Consider the following 16,598-nt stretch of genomic DNA (forward strand, 5'->3'; position numbering starts at 1 on the left):
AACATCGGTGTGAACTAAAGCGAAAGGGGACGAAGCTCGTTTGTTGACTTGATTGGGAAACTGACCACGAGTGCATTTCCCTAGCTGACACGACTCACAATGTAAATTAGATACCTTCGATAAATTTGGCACCAACTTATGTAGTTTGGAAAGGCAGGGATGACCTAACTGGGCATGGATAGTTAGTGGAGAATCTTTGACTGAGCATGTCTGAGATGACACTGAGAGGTAATAAAGGCCTTAAGACTCACATCCGACACCAATCGTCAGTCCTGAACTCCCATCCCACAGGGTAACACTATTGTTACTGAAGGTGACACTACCATCAAGAGAACGAGTTAAGCGACTGACTGAAAGTAAATTAAATGGACAATTAGATACATAGAGGATATAAGTAACAAAGAGAGAAGGTATTTTGAACAGTATCAATCCCTTCGGATCGGGTTTGAGAACCATTAGCAGAAGTTATAGTAGGTAAGAAACAAGATGTAGAGAGGGAAGAGAAAAGATTTTTATTACCGGTAACATGATCACACGCACCAGAATCAAGGACCCAAGGTCTAAGAGAAGATGATTGAAAGAGACAAGCAGATGAATTACCAGTGTGTGCTACCGAAGCAGTAGAATCTAAGTTCTAATAATTCTGATACCACCTGAGAAAATCATCGTAGTTTGGTGTAAAGTTATGAGGAGTATCCGTGAGTATCACATCTGAAATAGTTGCCCTATGGAGAGTGGGGCGGTGGGAAAATTGTCGGGATCGGTCGTTGGACGTGCTGTCACGTGCGAAGGTTTCTGCCGATGAAAAGTGGGAAACGACTGGATCGGAGGAGGAGTTTCTGTCGGTAGGTTACCGGAGAATTTTGAAAAGTGAGAGGCAACCAGAGTGATGACACAGTTTCTAAAAAAAAATCCTCACCGGAAGACAATGGGTCAACCAGGTAAAGCACAACGAAGAAAGAATTGCCTCTTAGCAGACTCTAGATACCATGTTGAAATACAAGAGACTAAGAAAGATTTGAATAAACCGTGTATTTTGAAAAGCATTACAGAGACTTTATTATATAGAGAGAGATTACAATTAATTACATGATATAGTCGATGTGGGACTATTCGATATACAAATATTCGTAACACTATATTTACAAATATCAATAGATCCGAACAACATAATCAAAGTATAAATAAAACAACATTGATCCAGCAGTGTTTACAATATTTGTACATCTGATCCAACATAATCGAAAAATAGAAAAACAATATAACACATAATGCCCAACAAAATTTCGTATTGTTACAAAATTAAAATAGAGCTAAAGTAATTATATAAAAAAACATTAACAATAAAAAAAATATATATATATATATATATATATATATTATTATATATATATATATATATATATATATATATATATATATATATATATATATATATATATATATATATATATATATATATATATATTATATATATAGGAGAGAGAGAGAGAGGAGAGAGAGAGAGAGAGAGAGAGAGAGAGAGAACATATATTAAGAATAAATAGTACTAATACCTCATATTAATATTTTGATCGGTCTCCCCTTTTTTTCAAGAAAAAAAAAACAAATCAGCATGTGCATGTATGTGTTGGCTCAGTTTCTCACCTTTTTTTAGAGTGCCACAAATGTGTTTTTTTTAGATTTGTCTCACCTCTCGGCATCACTACTATATATATACATATTATTTTAGGGTTTCTAATAATTTTTTAAAATCCACAAATGCCCTTAGTGCTTAATATAGAGACAAAAATAAATAAAATTAGTTAAAATTAAATAAAATTAAACACTACAAAATAATAAAATAAAAATAAAAACACAAATAATTTTATTTAATTTTTCTAGAACTTTGACAAAAATGCAAAAATAAAAAGACTCAAAATAAATAAACGTCGGGCACAAGAATGCCAAAAAAATTAAATTGGTTGCGTCAAAATGATCAACGTGAAATAAACTTCTCGGAAATATACAGCGTTTGATTTAATTTTGAAATAAATTTTAACCAGTTAAAAGGCTCAGACTGATCAAAATGCGACCGAAGCAGTAGTCAAAAAATAAAATGAGCATACGAGATTAAACTACACAAAACGTAAATTAATATAATTGACATCTACAAGCTCGTTTTGAAATTTTCCGTCCATTGATTTTACGCACAGTTGAGATCCAGTTTGATCGGTATGTCTGTAAATTCGAAAAAATATTATGACTGATAATTTGGATATTGTGCACGACAAAATGCATGTTACGCTATGCATATGATGTTAATGATTCGATGAATGCATTGATTCGGAGATTCAGGATCAAAATTGAGGTATGACAGTTGCCCCTATTTAAATAGTTTTACCAAATGGTATGAGCGATGACAATCCACATAGTATCCTGGTGAAAGATATTTAAATACAAAAGACTCAAATTTTGTCCCTAAATGTCGACGATAAGATATGGTATGTTATGCATGCATGAATGATTATTTTACGTTTTGGTTCGCTGGGGTTATGATGTGATGAACCCTAACATGATTTTTTTTATGGATGATGGACAAACATGTGGGGAATGATGGAGATACAGTAGTGGTGATTCACAGGAAATGTCAAACACAATGGGTGAAGACTAATTGGGGATGACAAATTGCTGGGGGGAGAATACTGGGGTATATTCAAAGTATGTTTTATCAATAGGTTCAGACATGATCTGACACTTTAGAATATATCTGATAGTTCTGGAGATTTCTCAAAAGAAATTCATCCAATCATAGATTTTGGAGATTCCTAACAGGGAATTTATCCAAGACAAGAATAAATTGGAGACTTCTCACTAGAAGATCACCCAAACAATAAGATATTGGAATTTTCTTACTAGAAAATCATCCACATAAAACGTTGGAATTTTCTTATCAGAAAGTCATCCATACAAAACAAGATTAGGAGTCTTCTTACGAGAATATCATCCATGTAAAAGGCTAAGACGGTCTTTTATGAAGAAATCAATTAAGACAAACATCATTAGAGTTTTTCTAACTAGAATAATATCCAAGCTTCTGGGAATTCCTTAAAATGAATAGTCAAACATGACTTTCTAGGAACCATTAGGAAAAAACAGGGTAATCAGACTCTATGTATGTGCCAACAAAAGTTGGATTTTGACCATAAGTATTGGTTACAATTAGCTTCTAACGGATTGGTACCAATTACAACTGGAATTTTAAATGATGTTGGCGACAACCAAACTCTAGGTACCAATTATGATTGGATTTGCAAACGGAATGCCAGTTATGACTGGACTTTTGGAGGATACCGATAACAATTGGACTTTGAGGACAGAGTGCCAGCAACAACGGGTCTTTTGGGTCAAAGGACAACAATCAACAACAAGACCTGGGTCAATGCAAAATGAGCACGAAGTACACTTCGGACCATGCATGATTGGATTTTTATTTTATGCATGATATATGAATGATCATGATATGCAAATGCTAACTCTACATATACTGGGAGTTTGTGGAGACTCTTTAGGGAGATTTTAATTCCTTAACATCAATAACTCGACCAAACGCCTTGTGATGGATGCTGCTAAGCGAAAATTCATCAAGCTTGATAATTGTTTTTGTTCAATAGATTATTCCAGAAGGTTGGCAAGTTATGCCCCATGGAGATCTCTGTTACAGTGGTCTAGGGGTGCTTCTACAACCACGAAACGTTTGAGACAACAAATGATTTCCTTTTAATCTTCCCATATGTCAAAGAAAAATTGTGTTTTTTCAATATGTGTTAAAAAATCTTTTAAAGTTCAAAATCTCATTATTAACAAATAAATGGCGTTTTGCATAACAAAGAAAAGCAGAGAAAAAAACACAGGTGACAATATTGATAGGCAAGTTTTGTATTCATCCTAAGGATCCATAACAACAATGTTAGAAGATCTGGCCGTAGGCGCGTACTTCCTTCGAATGCGACGGATCTCGGTCTCAAAATAAGCCTTCATCTGAGTCTTCTCGAGGACAAGCTAATCAACAATCTTCTTCCAAGAAACAGAAGGTTGAGGCATGCTAGAAGATGAAACCTCTGGCTCTCTCTGTCTCTTCGTTACTCGTTCTTCAAGTAGCTCAATAAGTGCATCTTTGTCCTTAGACTCCAACTGCAACTCTTCATGCTTCTTGCTCAAACCACGAAAACGTTCTTCCCACATATCCTTCTCTTGCTTCATTTTGGCGAGCGCGTCTTCCAACTCCTCTACATCTTGGTTAGGGAGAGTTAATGGCTCAACCACAACCATATACATAGGTCTTTCACAAGGATAAGGCATCTTCAACTCCAAAGCTCTCTTCTTCACCCAAAGAGTGTAAGCTTCCAAAGCTACACAATTGCACGGACCAAGCTCGGATATTCCTTTCCTATGCACATTATGCCAAGCATGCACAATCTTCTGCTTCAAATATTAGGGATCTTTACCCTCTTGATAGAGAAGACCTTCTAACAAAGTGTTATTATGCTTGTCTCTCAAGGGGAACCCAAGTTGACGACGAGCCAAAGCAAGGTTATAGTTAATTCCTCCTTGTGTACCAATGAGAGGCACATTAGAGAATTCACCATAACTATCAATAATCTCCAAACTGCTTAAAGACGGATCATACCAAACTATATCATCATTAGTGAGAGACATAAGTCTCTGAGACCACCTTAGACATTGTTTGTTCTCCATAAAAGCAGGTGTCTAAGGCAAGTGCAAAATAAACCACTTGTACATAAGAGGAATGCAACAGAGAATCATTCCCCCACCCTTAGAATTCCTTAGATGCAAAGAGAAATACATATCATCCAATAAAGTAGGCACAGGATTCCCAATCAAGAAAAGTCTAATGACGTTAACATCAACAAAACCGTTAATGTTAGGGAATAAAGCTAATCCATAAATGAGCAACACAAAGATAGCTTCAAAAGCGTCCACGCTACTAGCTTGAGCAAAAGCAGTAGCTTCCTTGATGAGGAAATCAGATGACAACCCAAATAACCCTCCTTTCTTCACCCAATGAGCCTCTATCTCATACTTCTTCAAGTGAAGAGCTTCAACAATAAGATTAGATCGGGGAATCTCCTCCAATCCACTAAAAGGCACTCTACTAGAAACAGGTGTCCCCAAAAGATGAGAATACTCCTCCAAGGTAGGCACAAGCTGAAAATCTGGGAAAGTGAAACAGCGGTAGAAAGTATCATAGAACTGCACTAGTACACTCAAGAGTCCTTCAACCACATCAGCAGATAAGATGCACAAAAGCTTCCTGTTAATACCTTAGGATTGGCATTAATTTTGTAAAACAAATAATGTAATCATCTCTGTTGTTTTAATATGTTGGGTTGAAGAAGTTCAACATCTGGACCAACATGTCATGTACGATGTCACGACATCATGCCTGTGACATCGTACATGTGTAGAAAACTGAATTAATTAATTCAGTATATATTCTGGGATTAGTGAGGATATTTGGTGAATATCCTAACTTCCATGTGGAGGTCTTAAAGACTCAATCAGAATATATATAGGCTCCAAATATGGAGATATATATGGAGAGATTTTAGGATTGAAGACCTTGTTTGTAGCAGAATTTTTCTGCTGGCTTTGTAACAGCAAAGAAGAAGTCTGCTGCGATTTCTGAAGGCCCAAATCCAGTTGGGTGATTAGGTTATAAATAGCAAACTGTAACCTAGTTTTTGTAAGCCTCTTAGAATGAAAAATTAGGGGTGTGTGTGAGGTAAACCTCCCAACTTGTGGGAAGGTTACCATGTGTTTCTCAGTGTTCAAAGCTGAGAGTATTTGTAACTCAAAGCCTATAGGCAAGAGTGATTATGTGCTTGAACGAAGCTGCGAAGCAAGTTCAAGTTGTTTAGCATTACATTGTATTTGTAGTGATAGGAATGGAAACTGGAGGTTTCTATCTAGGAGTTCCTAGGTATAGATTGCATTGGGTAGGAATTAAGTGAAGAGTTGTAAACGGGGGAGTTTAACTCTGAATTAATACTGCTGATAGTGGATCTTCTTCCTGGCTTGGTAGCCCCCAGACGTAGGTGATGTTGCACCGAACTGGGTTAACAATTTCCTGTGTTTGTTTACCTTCTGCATGTTATAATCCTGTCTGCCATAACTCAGGTTGTAATTCAGTCTGCTTATCAAGTTAATAACAAACCTGATACATAACCTTTTGTTTGAATGTCAATCAGAATGTTTTGACATTCATCATTAACAACACATACTGAATAATAGACATGTTGCTCTCAGTTCAATATTTAGTTAAGTCTGGTCTTCAAGAGGATAACAGGCCTGGCCAAAGGTTCATAGTGAAACCGTCAAACTGGATGTCTTGACAGTTGTTAGTGTAGGCTGATACTGAAGTAGAGACTGGTTAGTCTTTCACAGTCTAGCAAAGTTAGCACAGTCTGTTTTCAGGAACATAACAGAATCAGCATGAGGTATATGTTCTGGATGTCAAACTGAATGTTGTGACATTCACACCTGACAGTTTATGCTAAATTGTAGGATAATTAGTTTTTCTGTTTCAGCATTTTTCTCAGGCTAATTTTAGGAATCCAACAGCTGAGCTAAAATCCAGGAAAATAACAACTAACCTACAATTAATGAACCTAACAAATAGCCTATTTATCAGCTCCATAATGTGTGGAAATTAGGTTAACTTGCTTGACTTTTGGTTTAGGAAACACGAGTACTAAGCCAGCAAACTGGAATACAGTAACAGGTGATGTTCAAATCAATATTGATATATCATGTTGATAACTGTGCAAACACAACAAAAGTAAGTGTGGTGTTTGATCTATGCTGTGTCTTTGTACAAGAAGGACAGAACTAGGTGTTCTTCCATTCTAAGGTAATACAGTAGCAGATGTCGTGTCAATTGTGAAAGCGTGCTTGAGTACAGGGTTTTTAATTTGTATAACTGTCTTGTTGTATTAGTTACAATGTTGGATCAGATGTCATGACTTGGAATAGAACATCTGAATTCTGACTACGCCAGAATTTCACTTCCCATGACGTTGTTTGAAGTCCAAAGGATCTAATACAAAAGATGCTAGCTTCCTAAACTTTTTCAATTCGAGACATCTGAAACTGTACTTCTTAGTGTTCCTTCGTCCACAGTCCATGGTCTGAAAATATTTGCAAATGATACCTTAGTTCCTTGAAATTTTCGTGTGATGAATGTTATAATGCACATGAATGCATGAATGCAACAATCACAAATAAGGGATCACACACAAGGCAAACAAAGGTCAAGGGATGAATCAAGTCATTGTCAAGATCAATCATCCATTTTGGTGGATTATGGTTTACACCTTATCAACACCCAAGTTCCATTGATGTTGACAAGACTTGATTGGATCAACCAAGAATCAAGGGTTTATTGCAAGTCACGAGCATGGAGTCTGAGTAAGAACCATCCCAAAGGAGTGAACTAAGGATAAATACCCTGTAGATCATGTTCTAAAAAGTTCCCAGAGTCTTAATTCCATCTATCGGATATTACAGGTTAAGATGACTGACTCATCGACCCATAATATTCTCAAGAGAAACTCGTATGAGTATAGTATCGCGTAACAACTGTTATCAAGTCTACACTTGAACAGTTTTCGCACTACGTCCTAAATAGGCCAAGAGGGGGTAAATGTTCTACGGTCCTTAGCTTCTCAGACCCAAATTAGAGATAGTAATGCCTAACCACAAATACTTGTGTGACATTTCCAAATCCAATAGAGTCTCCACTGAGCGGATGGATCTCAAGCCAACTTGTTAAGGACTACTCCACACAAGTCGAACATGACTATACCATCCTCCTATCTTAATTGCACTCAAGTTCGGGTTAGAACTTATCTCACCACTCAGAGATCACCAAGCACAACAAGCAAATTATATCACACATACATATATACAAACATCACATATATATACAAATATATACACACAAAAAATAGGCTAAACCCACTGGAGACTACTCCCCAACAGATTCACCACTTAATTTCTGTAGCGGTAAATTCATAATCATCAAGCTATGGATAAGCTAGAAATCAAATAACAAGAGTCGCCACCGCGCTTTTATTGTTTCCAAGGGGAAAGGGAAAAAGTACGAACAAAACCCAAAAATAAGAAGTTTTCAAATCAAAACTAATAAAAATTCAGAGATTACAGGTAAGAGGGTTGGTTACACAGAGGGAAGGTGTTAGCATCCAAAGTGTCCTAGGTACTCCTAGGGATCCCTTTTTGTGTGTATATGTATTTTGTACAAAGTGATGTTTACCAACAAATAGAATGGGGGGATTAGAAAAGAATTTATTAATTATATTTTTGTATTTGGCAAGACCTTCGGTCTTGTGCCTACGTACCAACATAAGAATGAGGGATCAAAATCTCGTAGTTCGTGATACAAATTTCAAAGTGGATGCGTTGCTTTTAACAAAAAAAATTAAGTTTGAAAGGCGCAAAGGGCTAAAAATGGTTTGCATGAGTTAGTTCTTTTTGACTTTTTGAAAGTTTAAGTCGAGTATAATTAAGTTTATCTACAGGTTTGATTTAAGAAAAGAAGTTTAAAAAATGCAATGGCATAAGGCCAAAGTTTCTATCTTTTTGGAAAGTGGTCAAAGTTTAGAACAAAATAAGTTCAATCAAAGAAGATTTTGAAAAAGAGGGAGATATTTTGAAATTAAAGAAATTGGGAGAAGATGAAGAGACTAATCCTATGTACAAAATTAAAAGTTTAGAGTTGAAAAGATCTGACCAAATGGGTAGCAATCCAATAGACAAGAATGTCAATAGAAACCCATAATTCCCTTGGACTTTTAGAATCAAGCAACACACAAATGCACAATTATATTATCTTGAAGAGCAAAGCATCAAATAAAGATGGCCACATCCAAGCTTATCCATTCCATGATCTTCTTCAAGGTAGCCCATGTAACATGAATTTCACAAGTCACAGGTTCAAAATAACAGCTTCACAATGATCATGTTGCAGATGAACTTAGAGAGATCTTGAATGATGTATCAGATGAAGTTTCAAATTGCAAGCACTTGGTTTCTCAATAAGTTGGCATTGGCCAAGTCCTTTAGCATAGGAATGTTGCCTAAATTCTAAGTCCATTTGTCCAAGATCAAGCCAACAGTCCACACAAAAGTTTTTTAGGGTTTTTTGTTGTTATTATGTACATTAATGGCCAAAGACTATACAAACAAACAAGGTATACACAAACAAAATATATCACACAATATGGTCCAAATGGACAAAGTGAAAATTGCATTAACATAAACAATTAGAATGATATGAACAATGGCAAATGTATAAAAGCTAGAATTAAATGACATTAAAGTAAAGGGCTTGAAATTAAAAGTTAGTAGTTAATAGGTTAGAAGTTAGTATTGTTTTTGCTTTTCATTCTTAGACATTCTTTAGAGAATACTCAACCCACTTATCACAAGCATGGATCCTTGAACCAAGACATCTTCCAAAGGAAGGAAAAAAGGCCAAGTTTCCACATAATACCATGAAAGAGGGGAGACTTACAATCTCACTAACTAGAATGCTATGCCTTTTATGTCACAAATTTAGCGCTATGTTAAGCAATCGTAATTGGACTTATGTAGAAGTCCCAACTATTTGAGGTCGGGCAATCGAATTTTGGTGTTAATGCATGTTAGAGACATGGTATTATGAACTATGCTCATGAAACATACCACACATAAAAAGAATATGCAAAAGGTGTGGGATAATCTCGTCCATACTCATGTTAATTTTACAATCAACTAGCTTTAAGACTTTGAGATATCATAGGCCAAATGAGATGAACGCATAAAGAAGGGGAATGAGATGTAGAGGGAGGGGAATAGATGAAATCTCAAATTGGTCAAAGGAGGACTTTTACCAAATTAATATCATTCATTCATTTTGGGAGATGGAATGTACATTCCATCAATCCCCTATCCAATGATGTTAATTTGACAAAGTCAAATCAACCTTGACCAAGGCCCAACAACAAGAGTCAAACACCAACAAGTCATCACAATTGGTCAACAAAATTATTTGGCATTTATTCTAATTAAAAATACTAAAATAATGCATCTAAATTAAATATGGTTTGTCAAATTCCTAAAACCTCATCAAAACACCAAATAAATGGCCATGAGATTTATCATAGGTCAAACAAGGTCAAAGGACCTTGGAGAAAAAATTTCAGAATTTTAAAAGACTTAAAAGTATTTTTAAACAATTAAAAACAAATGAAAAATCAATTAAATCATGAAAAATATTAATAATGATCCAAAAAATAATTTTAATTCAGAATATGGAAGAGGAAAATTTTTGAAATTTTTTGGTGAAACTCTCATATTTTTTGGATCAATATTAAAATTAATATGAATTAATGAAAATCAAAGGAATAAAAATTAAAATCAAAAAATTAAAAAAAAAACGTGGACCACTTGATCTGCCTCATTTATTGAGGTGGCAGATCAAGTGGTGAGAAATGCGCATTCCATGATACACGCTAGTCAGCGCGCCACACACTTGGTCAATACAAGCAATGTCCCTAATTAAAACAATTTGAATCAATCCAATGGCTCTGGACCTTGCCACCTCATTGCCGGAGCAAAGCGCTAGTCGTCTTCTCAGGCGACCTCTGCCAGACTGGTCCATTCATCACCATATCAAAAATGAAAAAGGAGGACATGATCTGAAAGGAAAAATGGTGTAGATCACGAATATCACCTCAATTTTAACTAACTCCTCACATATAGAAAGATATGAGGAGTTGAATTTTGAGGTATGTCAACTGAGTTGCTTCGATTTGACCTCTAAGCAACTCAATCTGCTTCCCTACATTGGTAGGACTTCAGACAACCAAAGAATCAAGAGAATTGAGCAAGATTGAGAGAGAATCGAAGAGATGAAATTTTATAGAAAATACCTTCAATGTAGGCCTGGATTCAACTGTTCTTGCCTTTGCTCGTGCTTGATCTCACTCAGACTGCTTGCAGGAGTAGAATGAAATGCACAAAAGGTCTTGGATCCCTGGAGTTTTGAATCTCAAAACAGTGAGATTCAAACTCAATTTCAAGATGAAATTCTCAGGATTATCCTCTCAAATGGAAGGGTTAGGGGTTTAGGATCAAAGCTGGCACGAATGTGTGTTTAATTCTGATGCTAGAGGTCTCTATTTATAGTTGTAGCTCATGATATTTGCACCTTCCAAATCACTTTCCAAAATTGGCAATTGATGATACATGGGTGCATGGGCGTGTACAGGCCCATGAGATCATTGCTTTAGGTCCACAAATGAGTGTAAGAGAGTCTGAAATCAACTTGGATTGCAAGGCAAGTGTGTGTGAAGATTTGAAGTTTGATCTTTGCCAAATGATGATACCATGTTCATGCCATGCGCAACCTTAGAAATTCTTGTCCAAAATGGATGAACTTGGACTTTTTGGAAAGGTTAGATCAAGGTGAACAAATTCCATGTTTAACACTTTTCCAATTGAAGCTTGTATCATGGTCAATTTTGAGGTGGAAGTTTGGAAATTTCAACATGCTGAAAACTTTTCTAAGTGTCAAGTCATATATCTCAATATTCCACCTTGATTAGGTTTTTATGTGAGCTTCAAATGAGAAAAATGTCTTCATAATGGTCACCAATTTCATGTCATTTGGATTTTAAATGATAGATTATGCATTTTTGAAGTTTGGAAAAATCACTTGTTCAATGGTATAGGTCAAAAGTGACCTATAATTTAGCCTCATATCACATGCTCAAAAAAGTTGAATTAGCTCTCACTCCAAACATCAAAGTTTAATTAGACATCTTGAATTTGATTGTGAAACTTGGAAATCTTTCATCTCATAAAAATTGAGCAAGTTATGGCCTTGGGAAGTTGACTTTCAAATTAGGGTTTAGACAAAATGACCTATAATGCTTCAACATAGAAAATGATTTTCCAAGAAAAAATAGCTCTATGTATCAACATGAATGTTGTTTGGAATGTCATTTAGAGTAAATTTTCTCTTAAAATCATTTTCATATGGTGAAAATTGTAGGAGATAGGGTCTAGGGAGACCCAGTTTTGATCAAATGAATTCATCTGGCCAACCAACTTGCTAACCTTCAATTATATTGACTTTCTAGGCTAATTATGGATCATATATGCATAATATGATGAATTTTAAAGTGTCCCTTGAGAAATTTGATCAATTGGTAAGATAGCTTGTTGGAGAAGTTACTCAAGATACCCAGTCAAACTAGGGTTTCCAAGGCAAATCACCCTCAAACTCTTGAAGAAAACTTGATCAATATAACATGTAGAAATCAATGGAACTTATATATGATGCTCATAACCATTCTTGGATCAATCCAAGGTTGTGCTCTCTGTCATGAGGGTCTCAAACCCTAGATGTGAACTTGATAGATCAATGGAGATCATGCCCTACCTACAAAAGAGTTAGGAAAATACAAAGACATATTTTTTGGTATTTTGGTTAGTAAAATGAAAATATACAAGTATGATACAATCACATAGTGCTTGGTGATCTCTCCCAAAACAAACCCAATGAAGGAGGGGCACGGAGGATGCCAAGGTATGATCCCAATGCTAATGCTTATGATGAAATTGCATGAGGGATCTTATGGTCAAATTTGGGGTCTTACAGCTACCCATATTTAAGGACATTCTAGGCGAAGGTTAACATCTTCATGTCGACTCAATAGAATGGGATTAAATAACAACATATAGAAACAAATTTTGGTCCCTAAGAGACCTCATGATGCATATGATATGAATGCAAAACTAAATTCTTGGTGGGGAAACATTACCACAAAGGAAAAGAAATTAGAGAGACTGAAAGTCTGCATGAGTATAATGCATTCCGTTAGGAAAACTCACTGGGGAGACAGATACTCTGGGGGGTAAAAGAGTTATGCGCAAGCCAGACTACGGCTTAAAACTAATGGGGGACTCGAGGGATTCCATGCAAACATGGAAAAGACTCAGTCGGGGAGCTAATGACATTTGCAGGGGATACGAGTAAGTCAGGATAAAACCGAAATACTTGAATCATGCAGGGAAATGCGATTTCACTAAGGAAATGCGCACTCAACTCAACTAGGGAGAAATAAACTTCAACGCAGGAGGAGAAAAAACCTACCATCTACTACCTGTTACTGGGTAAGGAGATAATAAATATCTGACGGAGAGAACATCCGTCACCGATTAGGATGAACATATTATGGAAGACTCGCTGGGAACCAATAGAAGGGAATATTCATTACCGGTTACTGGGTAAGAATAGCCTTGCTGGGGAAAACTGCATAAAATAGGATTTACAACTACCAGTTACTAGGCAGCAGACCAAAGGTGAGAGTATCTGTCATCGGTTAAGATGAACATATCAAGGATAAACTCAACAGGGAAGAAAATCTGTCATCGGTTAGGATGAACATATCAAGGATAGACTTTCCTGGGATTGTCAAGGAGGATATCCGTCATCGGTTAAGATGAACATATCAAGGATAAACCAACTGAACAAAAAGTAGGAATTACATCTACCGAATGCTGGATAGAATATCGTCAAAGAGAAAATCTGTCACTGGTTAAGATGAACATATCAAGGATAGACTCTGCGAGGAGATAAAATAGGAATTACATCTATCAGTTACTGAATAGAATACCAAGAGAGAGAAACCGTCACTAGTTAAAGTGAACATATCAAGGATCAACTCTGCGGGGGGAACAAAGACAGGGTTTACAACTACCGGTTACTGGGTAGAAGACCACAAAGAGAAGGAAACCCGCCATCGATTAGGATGAACATATCAAGGATTAACTCTCTAGGAAACAAGAGTAGGGATTTCAACTACCTTTTTACTGGGTAGAATACCAAAAGTGAGAATATTTGTCATCGGTTAGGATGAACATATCAAGGATAGACTCAAGCAGGGGAGGGAAAGATATTTGTCACCGGTTAGGGTGAACATATCAAGGATATACTTCCTGGGGAATCAGATCCACTAGGGACCTTACTGCTGGGGCACTTTTGCCGGGTATTGGGCAAGAAGTAACAAACTGCAAACTAAGAAGAATATTACCAGTTACTGGGCAATAGACTCTTAGGGAATTCAAAGTATCTATCTAGGTAGGAGCTAGAAAGAAAAAGTCAATCAAGACTCAACCCAATGAGGACATAACTCAAGGGGAGTGGTTCCATCCAGATAAACAACTGGGGAGGAAATCGAAGTAATAATCAACCACGAGGAAACAAACTCAGTGGGGAAGAGGAGAAAGGTTAAAGTCTTTCTGCCTAAGGGGCTGACGCTCTACAATTGAGGGAGGACAGACACCGGAATTTGTATGGGGATAAAGTATCGCCATACAGGGAATGGGAATCTCAAACCAACAATTTAATCAGATATGCGAATATACAAATATGAAATTATGAATGTATATGTATATGATGATTATGCTGACAAGGACGATCGCAAAGAATACAAAGGTGTCACAAATAAATTGAACCATCAGTACAATCCTCGGACAATCTATAAAATATGGAAACAACTGCTAGAGAATAGAGAGATCAACAATCCAAAAAGGCTCAACCCTAACTGGGGAAGGAGGAGATCTGCTGAGGAGAGAGAAATATCGCCAAACCTATGGGGAATTTTAGGTCAACACCATAAACATAGGAGACAACCCTTCAGGGAAATAAACTGCTCAAGAACCAGGAGGAAACTCTGACTAGGGAGCAAGTTGACTGGCGATTGGCGGGGAAACCAATGCCATCTACTGGGGAGATCAACCATTTCTGCTGGAGGAAACCAAACTCCATTGGGGAAGGCAGAAACTCTGTCGAGGGAGACAAGTAGCAGGGTACCTGAATCAACCAACTCTGCTAAGAAAAAGGAACGAAGCTCTACTAGGGAAAAAAATTTCCGAGGAACTGAATCAACACAATCGTCTAGGGATACCCGAAGGGTTAACTGCTTGGGGAACCTCTGATGTTTCGTACTCGAGGACTTGTTATCCATCGGAATGCTGTTGATATTTCTTTTAATTGCCTTGTAAAGTCCTTGCTTTTATATGTTTTAAGAAAAAAACTTTAAAAATTTTAAATTTTCAAAAAATGATCATAATAAAATTTAAATTATTGGCTGAAATAAATAAGAGTAGAAACAATTGGATAAAAGCTCAACTTTATTTGATAGAATGGTAGTCTGTAAATGATAAGACTCCATAGATTTTTACAAAGCTGAAAATGGTAATTTACATGAAAAAGGGTTACATTGAATACAAATGATCCTTAATCCTTCTACCAACTCTTGATATCCACTATGCTCTCGACCGCTGTCGGGGTGATGAATTGATGTCAACCCTTGTGCTCAATCAAGTTCACAAAACACTGAAGATTAGCAAAATGCAGTTACTTGTCATAATCCCTAATTTTTTGCATAAGTTGCCCCAGGGTGGGGTACTCAACTTATCGGGAAATTCTTTCTGTTTTTATGTCTCTAATTTTTGCCTGGATCGCCCTTTCGGGCTTTCAATCCACCGAGACGCTCATTTTTGCCTAAGCCGTCCTTTCGTGTTTTCAACTTAGAGAGTTGTTCTTTTCTTTTTAGGCGAAGTATTTCTTGACTGCATCTGCGTTCACAAGACGAGTGAACTCTTCACCATCCATAGTTGTAAGTATCAATACGCCGCCTGAAAAGGCTCTCTTAACAACATATGGGCCTTCATAATTAGGAGTCCATTTTCCTCTAGAATCTGGTTTGAATGATAAAATCTTCTTGAGCACAAGGTCACCTTCTCTGAACACACGAGATCTGACCTTCTTATCAAAAGCTTTCTTCATCCTTTGCTGATATAATTGACCATGACACATGGCAATCAATCTCTTTTCTTCAATCAAATTCAACTGATCACACCTGGTCTGACACCATTCAGCCTCAGTCAACTTGGCTTCCATAAGCACACGTAATGAAGGAATCTCAACCTCTACGGGGAGCACTGCTTCCATACCATATACAAGAGAAAAAGGGGTTTCCCCTGTTGAAGTGCGGATGGATGTACGATACCCATGCAAAGCAAATGGGAGCATCTCATGCTAATCCTTGTATGTGACAACCATCTTCTGAATGATCTTCTTGATGTTCTTGTTCGCAGCTTCAACAACCTCATTCATCTTGGGTCTGTAAGGAGAAGAATTATGATTTGCAATCTTGAAGTCTTTGCAAATAGCTTCCACCATATTATTATTCAAGTTCGATCCATTGTCAGTAATAATCTTACTTGGCACACCATAATGGCATATAATTTGATTCTTGATAAAGCTCACAACAGCTTGCTTGGCCATATTTACATATGATGCCACTTTGACCCATTTTGTGAAGTAGTCAATTGCCACCAAAATGAAACGATGTCCATTCGAAGCTTTGGGCTCAATCATCCCAATAACATCAATTCCCCACATGGAGAAGGGACATGGGGAAGAGATAACATTCAATAGTGTCGGAGGAACATGAATCTTA

The sequence above is a fragment of the Lathyrus oleraceus genome, chromosome 5 (genome assembly GCF_024323335.1).
Source record: "Lathyrus oleraceus cultivar Zhongwan6 chromosome 5, CAAS_Psat_ZW6_1.0, whole genome shotgun sequence".
NCBI lineage: Eukaryota > Viridiplantae > Streptophyta > Magnoliopsida > Fabales > Fabaceae > Lathyrus > Lathyrus oleraceus.